At 42.6% G+C, this 13,323-nt stretch overlaps 1 protein-coding gene across 1 annotated transcript in view; it reads right to left on the bottom strand.

Annotated features, from left to right (window-relative positions):
- nlgn4xa (neuroligin 4 X-linked a) overlaps window positions 1-13,323 on the bottom strand; it is a 149,742-nt gene that overhangs the window by 80,058 nt on the left and 56,361 nt on the right. The window lies entirely within an intron of this gene.

Raw genomic sequence — 13,323 nt, 5'->3', positions numbered from 1 at the left:
GGGAACGTTGGTGCCTAAATTTATGTGACATCCAATGTGCTGGATAGGATAGTGCGTTTTCTAGAATCATTTCCTTGATAATGTGTGGTTGTATGGGGTACTTATCCATAGACAGTACATTACATACAGTAGATGACAGTTGGCAATGGAGTCTGGTGGCTTTGACAAGAGCTTACATGGGTAACTGAAGCCGTTAACGGATTCCCCATTGGAGTACGCTGTGTGACGGCAAGGTAAGGCAGTAAAAATACTCTCAGTATTCCATACACTTAAACTGATATAGATCTGTTTTAGGTCGGACTTTTTTTAGGTGGCTAAAATACGTTTTGTTGCTGGCCCCCATCCATAGCAGTACACTGCAAGTACCTCATACAACCCCTCTCAAAAGAAGCCGAACTATTCCTTAAACCCTGAAATGACATTTAACCCTATTCAAGGATATCCCTTCCCTCCAAACAGTGTTTACTTCGCTGATGTTAAAATGTGAAAATTGTCCAAAAATATTGTTTTTCTGAAGTCTTTTCCAACACGTTCTCATCCCAACTCATCAAATAGTCCATCAGCACGTCTAAATATAACACACTAGGTCCCCTCCTGCATCAGTTTTGAATAATCAGTGACGATGTGTCTCTAGCCCCTTTTACATTGCCAGATTTTCCGCGAATGTTGGGCCGATTTGCCGGCAAGCTGCGAGCATTTAGACACACAGAGCCGGATTGGCGAGTTGATCCGAGGTGCCCAATTTTCCAGACCGGGGCGGCCTTCCGCAACAGGAGGGGCTGTTGATGACTTGTGGGAGGAGCTGTTGATGACGCCGCACGTGCGACCCACTGGCGGTGGATAAACAGGAAACAGCTGATAGCAGGAATTAGCGAGCAGCTAGTAGCAAGAGGGCAACACAAACCTGACAGACACTGTAAAGATGAGCAACTGGGGAGACAAGGAATTGCGCGCCCTCCTTGTCCTCGCAAACGAAGACCGTCAGATGACGGGGACGGTGAAGAACGGGCCGACTTACGAGAGAATCGCCGAAGGACTGACCAGCCGCTGCTTCCCTCCCACATCACTGTTTACGTCACACGCTGAGCTACAGGTTTTGTTACTTGCTCACGCCCCCCATTGCCCCGAAAAAGGCGCATTCTGGATAAACAAAAGTAGGTAGGCGACATTTTGCTGCACTCCCTGATTTTGTTTTTATACTGCCAATGCTGAAAGAAGACTGATTGGGCTTTCCTGCAAATTTGCAGAACTCCTATCTAAAAAAGGCTACTGGCTACATCGTGTCTTCAAAATGCAGTTCTGTTTTCATAGGAAATGTAAAGAGTACATGCATAGTTTAGTCATGAGTAAAATATTTCCTTAGGTTTAGGCAACAATGGAACGTGGTTAGATTTAGAACAGCAAAAGAAAACATGGTTTGTCACACATTTGGCTCCTGGGTGAAAGTCCAGAGTTTGTTTGACCTGAAAGTAACACATAGGCTGCGTTTAATTCCAGATTGTGTTATTCTACAAAGAAAAAAGTCCATCAGATCACTTTGAAATTTATCACAATTGAAAGATCAAATACTTTTCCAGCACTCTCAGGCTGAAATCTACAATCTAAAGAACAGTAAGAGCTTAGAGTGGAGCAGGAGACATGGACGCCATTCACTCTTAATGTTGTAATTGACAAGCAAAAACAGTATCAGCGTCCACACACCAAAGAAAATATCTCGACCTTTCTTAATTCAACACTGATCTTTTTTACAACACAGCAAAGTAAGGGGATAAACGGTGTTAGAGATATGGTTTTCGGGCAGACTCTGATAAGAATTTCCACGGCTTTAACCCCGCAATCTCTACATCTGTCTCCCCTCCCTCCTGCTTCATTTGTTCTTTGTGTAATGTGCAGGGAACGCTGCAATTAGGCCAGATGAATACCTTGTTTATGAGGCTCTCCAGTTGTGATTAAGCTGGGTGATTAGTACATGTGTAGGTGGTGATTATAAATTAAGAGTGGGCCCTTTGCATGAAAGTAGATGAAAGGAGAAGATATAAATCCGTCCAACAAGCAGGGCTCGCAGTGAATCAGCCGGCAGCATCTTCATCATCAGGAGCCCTCAGCTGATTTTAACATGGAGTCCTCAGGGTGAGCTTTACCAAGACTTCGCAGAAATAGAGTTTGTGGAAATATATATGTATATTTTCTTTCACTTCTTTTAACTCAAGACAAAAAAATGCAGAAATAAGTATCAGTGTTGTCCTCAGATGGCCCAGTGTCTCTCACATCTCCCGCACTACAGTAAGTCTCGCTTGCCTGGACCCGGCAGCTGAACGGAGCCATTATCTCCGGCCCTGCCGACCGGGCTGCTTGGAAGTCTCTCAAATGTCATTGGGGATGAGAGCATCTGCTGAGGAAAATATCAAATTGAGAGGGGAGCTGGCCAGCTTGTGTGCGGCTCGTGCTGAGATTTAAAACCATGATATTGTGCTGACTGTCAGTTCTCAAAAAGTGGCACTATTTACCTTAACTGTAGAGAACTGGGCTTTTGTTTGAAACAGGGTTATATCAGAGAGTTTGTTGCTGATTTCCCATCATGAGGAAGTCTATTCTTTACTGATCTGCTCTGCTGTTAATGCTTGGTTGCTCAGGCATGAATTTTAAAGGAGCAGTGTGTAAGATTCAGGGAGATTTAGTTATATTTAGGGGTGAGGATTGCAGATTTCAACCAACTGAAACATCTCCTGGTTAGAATTCCTTCACTGTTTTTTGTTCAGGAGGTTTTGACCAGGAGACGAATTATCCGCAGAGTTCTCTTCCTCACCAAAACAAACAGACTGGGTGATTTAAACTAGTAAAAATTCTGCATAAAGCAGTTTTATTTTACAAATCAGTGTTTTTCTGATGCTGTTTGGCACGTCAGAGATTGGACACTAAACTAGCATCTGCTAACATATGCTCACCTTTTTTCTCCAATATCTTAAAATCCAGACATTCAAGGAGTTTTAACCAGGAGACGAATTATCCGCAGAGGTCTCTTCCTCTCCAAAACAAACAGACCGGGTGATTTAAACCGGTAAAAACAGGGAATAAAGCAGTTTCATGTTACAAATCAGTGTTTTTCTGATGCTGTTTGGCATGTCAGAGATGGATAATTGAACCAGCATCTGCTAACATGTGCTCAGCTTTTTTCTCTGATATCTTAAAGCCTTTGGAAACACAGCTTGAAATAGTAAAAATGCATATATTATATCAAAGTCGAGTGTCTCATTTATCATCCACAAAAGTCTGAGTAAAAATAACCATTCATAACTATTAGAAAACCTGGTTTAAAAACAGCACATTTTGCTGTTTAGACCACTTGCCAGGACAGAGTGGGCATGGCAGATAACGCTCTGATTGACAGCTCCCTCGTTTTGATTGACATCTAGTTTTCACTGAAAACATAAATCTGCGTTTTTCTGATAATAGCCTTTTTCATTCAAACACATCCAGTCTTAATAGATGAAATATGCCTTTACTCTGACACACACACCGACCGTCAAAGCGGGAGAGACCGGTGCTGGCCAGCCGTCTCTCTGGCGTTGTGTAGAAGTATTTGCCCGCCTCGAATAATGTTCCCCTCCGGCTAAAATTGTGTTGTTTCCAGCAGCAACACCTCCGCGATTGGGGATATGTTTATGCGTAGCAAAGCTAACTGCTTGGGGTTGGGGTTAGGGGTGAGGAAGGATGCACATTACGTCCCCTCCCCGCGAGCCGACACCGGCGCCGGGCCCAGGGGGCAAGCCCGGCCACTCACAAGCCGCCTCTTCCTGCAGCTCCACGAGCTGCAAAGGCTCGGATTGTCCGGGCTCTGGAGCCGGTCAACCTGATTCGAGTGCTGCTGGGAGCCCGCCCGAGGCAGAGCCTCCGCTGGGTCGCAGCCGGGCGGTTCAGCCAGTTTACGATCTGTATTTTCTAAACATCAGACTAGAAAGCTGTTTGTTGGCTCAGACTCAAAGAGGCAGATTTAGCTGGAGCAGAAAGGTTTTGTTGCGCTGCCACTGGGGGGCGGAACGAGACAACTGACGGATGATTTATATTGGTTTGGAATTTATTGCGTAATAAATCTCAGAGATAACCACGGCCAAATGAAACCAAATTTCAAGAATGTACAAAAACTTAAAAGACAGATATTTCGAATTTGGATGGAAACTGATTTCTAATTGTTTTTACATGTTTAATATTATGTACATAAGACCCTAAATTAGATAGTTAGAAGGCTATTGTGGCTTTGGGTTTCCAGAGGCTTTAAGATCCAGACCTTTAAGAAGTTTTTACCAGGAGCCGAATTATCCACAGAGGTCTCTTCCTCTCTAAAACAAACAGACCAGGTGATTTAAACCGGTAAAAACACTGCATAAAGCAGTTTCATGTTACAAATCTGTGTTTTTCTGATGCTGTTTGTGTGCCAAACTAATGCCAACCGAGTCTCACTCCAAATTTGTGGACTACCTGCACATAAAATGAGCATATATCATTCAAAGCCTGATTTATAGAATACAACAGCAAAAATTTAATTTCTATAGCTGTTGTTTTGGAACCTGGCTTCATCCAGTGATCAGCTTTTTGGACATTAGTGCATATTTAATTAAATAATATCAAAACAAGGGGAAGTTTCTTAAGTTAAAAATTGTACCCTTTTTCCCCGGGCTGTCTTTCTTTATTTCAAAAAATAAAATAAAAAATAAAACCCAACATTATACTGCATTACTGGATATATTATGTGAACTGTTATAGTACAGGTCATTTAATCTCAGCTCAGTGTTTTTTTACTTTGCCTTTATCAGTGACTGACCTTTATTTACTTTTTTTTTTTTTTTACCCATTATTTGGGACTCAGTCACTCAGGCTTTTATTAGGACATGTAGTGTACACTCAGGAATGTTATTTGAACTCTGCCTTTTAAAAACAAAGCCTGCGACTAATTCTAGTGCTGCATTGTAGGGAAAAAGTGCATCTAGAGAGTGACTCTCTGTGCTGTGTAATTAGTTTAAAGAGGATACACGCTGCCCACACCAATTATTGGTTTCTCTTCCAGTTGCACTAGTCTGTGGCGAGATGCACAACGGTGTGCAACAGGAAGTGTACGGTTTATGTAGGCAGAAAGCAACACAGCCACGGAGGAGGGGTGTATCATTCTCCTCCTCCGCAAAAGAAAACAGTGAGGCAAAGGAGTCGAAAGCAACCCACAGTGACAGGTTATTAATCTCCGCTGTGCTCCGAGTGGGTTGCTAATCCTGCAGCCAAGTGTGGGGAGGGGATCTGAGAAGAATCTGCGGTCAACGTCCCGGACCGACCCCGGACGGATTCACTCAGGTTGGATACAAGGCTGCTAATTACAGAGGCAGGATGGCAGGCCGGTGTCAATAAGTTCCTGTTTGTCATTCAGTTCCACATTAAAAGAGGCCCGGTGGAACAGTGTGGGCGGCAGGAACAACCTTGAAGAGGCAGATGCACATAAAACAAGAGCGCTGCCATTAAGTTGTCATAGTCTCTAACCGATACGTATCTGATGGTCGCTGCAGGCCTCTGTGGGCTCAGGCAAAACTATTTGGCTGGCTTTCCATCAAACAAACAGGCAAATTGACTGTTACTACCCATCTCTTTTTGTGTCGTGCAGCAGTGGAGTCAGAAGTCAGGAGGGAGGGAGGGAGGGGGGTCCACTCAGGGCACTTTGATCAAACAGAAAGATGCCCTGCAGATTTAAAGCCGTGCTTTATGGCCGGGGAAGGAGAGGGTGGTCTCAGGGCACCGTGTCCCAATCCTGTCAGCGTGGAGTGCACTTAAAACTTAAGAAATCAAACTGCTTCGAGTGCTCTTCTATCTTTCTCTCTCTTACTATCTGTGTGTCTCTCGCTCTGCGCGCTCTCTTGGGCCTGTGGAGCTGCCTGGGTGACTGTGCAGTGAGTTCGTCCCGGACATTCATCACTGCCACCCGGGCCAGTGGGATAATATATTCCTCCGCTGGCTGCATGGCGTTGCACACATTACTCATCTTTATATGGGTGGGGGGGGGGGGGGGGGGGGGGGTATCTGAATTTTCCATTGCTTTCAGCGCTTTCTACTGTTAGCGGGACGAATACAAATGGCAGTTAACGGAGGCAATGTAAAGTGTGTTCCCTGTCGCTGCCTCTGCCTCCACCACTATCGCTGCCATCACCTCTGTCTGTCCCAGTATGCTCTCTCCACACACAGCAGCCTACTTCCTGTTCAATAGTTTCACTGACATGCCAAAAAACAGCCAGCCTATTCACAGAGAGTCACAAAAAGTCGTTATTTGGCCCAGAGTCACACACAAACAGCTGAATAACCACTGAAAACACTGGTGAGTATATTGTAAAGTCAAGATAAAACATCTAGAATTTAGCCTTATATTAATATAAAAATTACATAATGGACTAGAATATGTTGCTTCACACACATCTTCAACCTAGCAGCACAGAAGATCTATACAATCAGCACAGTTTCATAGTAGACACCCAAGAATAGTGTCACCAAGTCAGTATCTAGCCAACTGTCTCCCCTTCTGTTCCTGACATATGACATTTTGTGAGGTCGCGGGGACCTTGATGGACGTTTGTGCCAAATTTGAAGAAGTTCTATTAAGGCCTTCTTGAGATATTGCACTTATAAGAATGAGACGGACGCAAGGTCACAGTGGCCTTGACCTTTGTGCACCAGAATCTTTACCGTTTGACCCTTTTGAAATAAAATGTCATCACTTCATAATTTTAGATGTTTGTGTGAAATTTTGTGAACATTCGTGTATTACAACGTGTTTTGTTTTGAGAGCTCACAGTGATCTTGACCTTAGACCGACAATTTCCAATCAGTTCATTGTTGAGCCCAGGTGGACGTTTGTGCCAAATTTGAAGAAGTTCTATCAAGGCCTTTTTGACATATTGCACTTACAAGAATGAGACGGACGCAAGGTCACAGTGGCCTTGACCTTTGTGCACCAGAATCTTTACCGTTTGACCCTTTTGAAATAAAATGTCATCACTTCATAATTTTAGATGTTTGTGTGAAATTTTGTGAACATTAGTGTATTAAAACGTGTTTTGAGACGTCACAGTGATCTTGACCTTTGACCGACAATTTCCAATCAGTTCATTGTTGAGCCCAGGTGGACGTTTGTGCCAAATTTGAAGAAGTTCTATCAAGGCCTTCTTGAGATATTACATTTACAAGAACGAGATGGACGCAAGGTCACAGTGCCCTTGACCTTTGTGCACCAGCATCTTTATCGTTTCACCCTTTTGAAATAAAATGTCATCACTTCATTATATTAGACATTTGTGTTTGTCAAAATTAGTGTATGAAAACGTGTTTTGAGAGGTCACAGTGATCTTGACCTTTGACATACAACTTCCAATCAGCTCATTGTTGAGCCCAGGTGGATGGTTGTGCCGAATTTGAAATAAAAAAAATTCCTTCAACGAGTTCTCAAGATATCGTGTTCACAAGAATGACATGGACATAAAGTTAAAACGATCTTGACTTTTGACAACCAAAATTGAGTCAAGTTCGTCCTTGAACCTAAGCGTATGTTTGTGCCAAATTTGAAGAAATTCTCTCACAGTGTTCTTGAGATATCACATTCACCATAATGGGATGGACCAAAATGATTTGGAGTTAGCTAGACCAATTATGCCAACAAAGTAATTCAACAGCTTGAATCACTTTGCAAATATAAATGTTCTTGAACTACCAGAACTGCTACTTTAATTATATGTAATTCACTACTCGTCAACAGTTAAATGAACCATATATGGGACATATATATGTATGTATGAGTTTAAGTCAGGTGCAAAGCAGGTCATCTCCGGGATTCAAGTAGTTCTTGCTTTGCTTTGCGGTGTGTCTGGGGTTATTATCCTGTTGCAATATGAATCCGTCTCCACAAAGATACAAACCAGAGGGTACAGCATGTCTCTGAAGAAAGGAGTAACATTACTCTGTCTCCTGTTTGTCTCCATGCATTCATCCTTCTGTTACTGCCATAAACCCCAGACTTGGATTCATCAGTATGGTGGTATTTCTTACCCTCGCCCTAGCGTTTGGCTTTGCTTCCCCTCCTGTGAAGTATTGTAGAAACTCTCATCCTCTGAGACCACTACAAGACAGCCTTATTTCAACAACACTTTTTGCTGATTGGAGTCTTGCGAGCTTTGTTTAGCAAAGTCTGGACCCATCCTCTCTCAGGGAACTAAGCTTGATAAACTGATCCTCTAGTGGTGTGGTCACTTTTGGTCTGCCTGATGGTGCTTTGGATACAACTGATCCAGTTTCTGCAAAGCAATTGAAGGCCCAAAGATGCTAAAAGGCATAACTGATGTACCTCATTTGACACATGCCAATTGATGCTCCCATGGCTCATAGCAGGCATCAGATTGAAAATGCCAACTCGACAGAACCAGCAGTATTTTGGGAACGGTTTGTTATTTATATGTAGGCAGGCACTAGTTTGTAAGCAACCTGTCATCTCATTTCATCTTTTATTTTTCCTTCCAGGTGGGTGAAAGTCACATAAAGCATGGCTGATGGTAACTCTATACTATGTTAATGAATCGCTGTTGTTAGGTTTATGTAGGAAGTTAAGTTTTATGAGCGGCAGATGTCGGTAAACCTTCAGGAAAACATAGATTATACAGAGTCAGTCTGTTATCTTAGTGTAACTGCCAAGGGTCTAAGCTTTTATTTTTCTTATTTATGTGATATGTGACAACCAAACGGTTAAGATCTATTTGACGGTAGTTTGTTGTAGTGGGGAGACAGGGGGTTGATACATTGATACATTTCTTGATTTGATATCATTACTCAAAAACTTCGTAGGCTATTAGAATACAGTTTTTATGTAGGTAACTTCCTAGTGATGGCAACATCAGCAGCATGAATCAGGCCAGTTTATTTGGCTTGATTCTGGGGCATCAGCCATCTCTAGTCTCAGCCAATTCGGGCAAGCAGAGGCAGCCCAACTTGTTCAGTTCGGCATGTTGAGATTGGGCCGATGCATGGCCATTAAATTTCCAGAAATACGACCATTTATTTTTGCTGATTCATCCTGAGTCTATGCCAAACCAGGCAACTGGACATAGCCCGACTTTTGTCCTCCTGCATGCCGAGTTTGGGTCGGCATGCAGATTCTAGAGTGTCATCCATCCTGAGTCTCAGCCGAGTAGGCAACCCAACTTACTTCTTCCGGCATGCCAAGTTTTGGCCGATGCTTGGCCAGGTCATTTTGGCTACCTGGGTTGTATCTGTGTTTCTCTTATACTAGCAACGTCAGTCACAATACTGATTGAAACACTCAAAGTCAAATGCAACATCCGGCCCAATGTGCAGGGGTAACTGTAACAGCATATGGGGGCAATTGTAACAACACACCTAATCCCGTCATATAACCAAGGACTACAATAACTGAAGAATATAGATATAGCTGAAGCAATTTAATATTCATCGAACAATTAATTCAGTTTAATTAAAACAGTATAATTAATCAACTCGAGTATGACACATCAGTTTGTTTGTTGGCAGGCGGAGAGGGCTCACCACAGTGTTGTTTATGAAATGAGTGTCAAGTCAAATCTATCTACGGGTACAAATAAAGTAACCTTACCTGACCTTACCACAGAGCAAACAAGTTTCAGTGCTAGTGATTTTCAATACTAATTTCCTATTACAAACCAAAAATAATATGGGGATATCAACATTTTAAGTTAATACAACTTCTGATTCATAGACATTAAAGATTTTGAAGAAGATTGGCTCTTGGTGGGAACTGAACCCAGGTACCCAGACTGAGAGGCAGAAGATTTCACTGGACTGTGGCACAAAATATCTAACTAGAGTATATATAGATATTTTACATAGACTGAACACTTTTCTGTAATTATTAGAAAAAGAAAATGTATCTCTGTTGAAGTACCACAGCATTACAATTGAGCCCAAGCAAACCACCCATGACACAAGCCACCCTGCTGGCTAGAAACAATGAGGCCAACACTTGACAGAATTATTTAATTCTAGACAACTGAACGGTCATCAGATTCCTAGATGTTAAAGGTTAAGAAAGTGTGAGGAAAAAAACTGTAGATGAAAAGAAAAAAAATGACTTTCATACCTAAACATTGAGTCTTGGAAGAAAATTTCAACACCTGAGACTAGGCCTGTCACGATAACAAATTTAGAGAGAGACGAGGAAAACAAACACGCATGAATATGGCAATTAATCGCGGCCGGAAAAGTTACCGTCTCCCTTTTAATTTACTGTGCAATTAACCGACTTATCGCATATCGCGACAGGCCTACCTGAGACTGCGATAGCCACAGCCACACATGGTCATTTCATTTACAGTCAACCAAAATGTAACAATCAACCTGGTCTCACTCCACACTCATCGAATACCAGTGCTTGGGCAGTGACATCCGCCGTCAGACACCTACGTCCTTTCACATCAGCATGATATGCGGCGCATGATATGCCGTTACACAATAACGGTGCCTGGTGACATCAGGGGCAACAACGTGGGTTAAAGTGACGAAAGTCCAAGTAGGACGGGAGGTAGGGGTGGTGGATGGAGCGAACAACCACCAACTTTTACCCGGGAGGCTGGTGTTCGCTACCGCTATGTTTGTAATGCCAAACACTGTTATTTTTTCCTAAACCCAACCACGTGCTTTTGTCGCCTAAACCCTACATTTCCTGTATATGAGGCTTTTCCGAGTTAGGCTCATATTCAGGATATTTACATGAGCATACTAGTGACCCGTTTACAAATTACTGTGGTCTCTTTGCGTAGGTTTGTGATGTTTATAGACGCAAATGAGCAACAGGAAATATTAAACACTCTGTACATTTACTACCACTTTACAGCTTAACCGCTAATTTCATCTCTGCTCTGATCGCCAGTAGCTGTCTGCTTTGAGTGCATCCACCGTCTCTCTCTTTCTTTGTCTCCTTCTCAACCACACGCACATTACCTACGTAGTTACTCACCTTCCTGAAAGAAGCTATGCTCCCCACATAACACTGTCCTCCATACTAGTGTCAGCCTGTCACTGTCAGTGTGTATTTTAATCTTTGACAAAGCCAAAGAATTGGTACATCATGACAATTTATAGTGTCTGACCAACAAGCAATACCAGTTCACAAACTTTCCCATTCACACACACATTGAAGGTACTTCCCGTTACTTAAGCTGCTGTTTCCTGTTATTTAGATAACCGGTTTCGGCATTTGCTTCTCCTTACGTATTGAAATTTCTGTCAGAGTCATGTTAGGTCACCTGGCTGGAGTCATGTTAAGACATTGCACTATAGCTGTGATCACATGACCAATGTGCTGAAGGAAGTGGTTCCAAGCCGTCCAGGAGACATGTGTTCGGAACTTTGACTGAACTTTGAGTCATTTTAAGATACATCCCCATCTTGTTCCTTTTCCCAAACCTAACCACAGTAACTACTTGCCTAAACCTAAATATAACTTTGTGGGGCACTAATTTATGTGATATCACACAAACCGTTGTATGAGGTACGCTGACATGCAACAGTATCCCAGTTTCTTTGCAGTATTCCAGGAAGCATATTCCAGTGTCTCAAAAATTGGATAAGCTAAATGGAATACTCCAGAGCCCAGCTTTTTATTTATTTATTTATTTTTTTTTCTGGCTGTCCTTGGTGCCGTCTGTGTGCGTGCACGTGGGCGGCAACCGCTTCATACCCCTACTGCTGTGTTGAAAAACTGCTTCCCCTATGCTGCCTTCCCCTCATTAAAATGACTGGCGGTGGCAAGTTGCCACGCGACGGTGTGAAAGCCCCTCGAGTGTAATCTGAATGCACGCTTGAATAGAAGGGATACAACTTGGGGAAATCTGACCCTTTGTACAAAAGATAAGTTGATCAATGCTACAAATTTACTTTGCTGACCTTCAAATACTGCAGAATCTTAAATATTTCTTCCCTATTTTACATGTCGTAATGTCTTCTTCATACTCAACACTGTATATATGCAGCCCCTTTTGGTTGAACTCACCAAAATGTCCTTTCAGCAGTGTCTTTTTTCAAAGGAGGAAAGTAATTACAGTAAAATCTCAAAAAAGCAATTCTAGTGATGCCCTCAACACTTCTTGGTCTGGGGACATAATTGAGTAATTACAACTGAGGGCGCATTTGATTCACATAGCACTCGTCTGACAAAAGCTCATTTAACAGTAAAGAGCAAACTTCCAGGAGGAGTGAGGTGAGAGCACGGCACATAAGGTTTGAGCGAGGTTGTCTGCAGTGCTGCGAGGTTTCTCTGCAGCAGCCGCTGAGGTATAGGTGGAACCACAGGGGATCCACGGGAGTAATTCATTGCCACTGCAGATCAGTCAGTGTGCATCGATCCTGCGTGCTCCCCTGGAAACACAGGCAAGCCAGGAAGGTGCTCTTTATCCAAACCTTTCACTGGGTAGAAATGTTATTTTGCAAGTGTGCAAGCGTTTGTCTTTTTCAGATCATGGAAAGCCGATTTGCTTCTATCTTTATCTCTACTACACTAAAACAGAGCTGGAATTGTAAAAGAACCCGTCTGCCTACAAAATCAAACGACTTTCCTCTTGCAATTCCAAGATGGATATTGTCTTTTTCCCGCACCAGCTGTGGGCAGATGGTGTGTTTTTAATCTATTTTAACAACACATTACCAACTCCCAGAGATCCAGCCCTTCTAATTTGAGGTAAACTATGCTACATCTGTTGGGTGCAAATCCAATATATGATGGTGTTTTCCAACCGGCGTGATGAAACCCTAGAGGAAATTTAAGCTTTTAGAAGATACTGCTGCTGCCGGTTTCCTAAAGAAAAATAAGAGGTATCACTTCATAAAACCAATTTGGGGAAAGCGCTCTTGTGAAGAGAAGATTCAGTTTGCGGGGGGAAAAAAAATCTCTGAGGGGAATTTTTAAACATTAGTGTATCTCTTCATTTCATTTATTCAGCGGAGAGTTCAACCAAAGTGAAGTATACTATACACATACACTGGAAGCATGTTGGTTTGAGTTTAAAGACATGTATCATGTCCTTACAAGGACAGGAGGAGCCACACAACAAGCCACAAACCTCTAGAGTTAAAGCGGCACTCCATCAAATTACTATTCAGCCTTCTGTTTTCATTCATGTTTAATCTGCTTCCTGTTTTATTTTGTAGATTCTCTCCTCATGTGTCGTGTCTGGTTTTACTTCCTGTCTTTGTGTGTTTTCCCGCCTGTTTTCTGCCACACCTGTCTCGTTAGTCCTTCCCTGTTCCCTGAGTCTTCCC

Source organism: Epinephelus moara, chromosome 15, assembly GCF_006386435.1.
Source record: "Epinephelus moara isolate mb chromosome 15, YSFRI_EMoa_1.0, whole genome shotgun sequence".
Taxonomy (NCBI): Eukaryota; Metazoa; Chordata; class Actinopteri; order Perciformes; family Serranidae; genus Epinephelus; species Epinephelus moara.
This window is presented reverse-complemented; position numbering and strand designations above follow the sequence as displayed.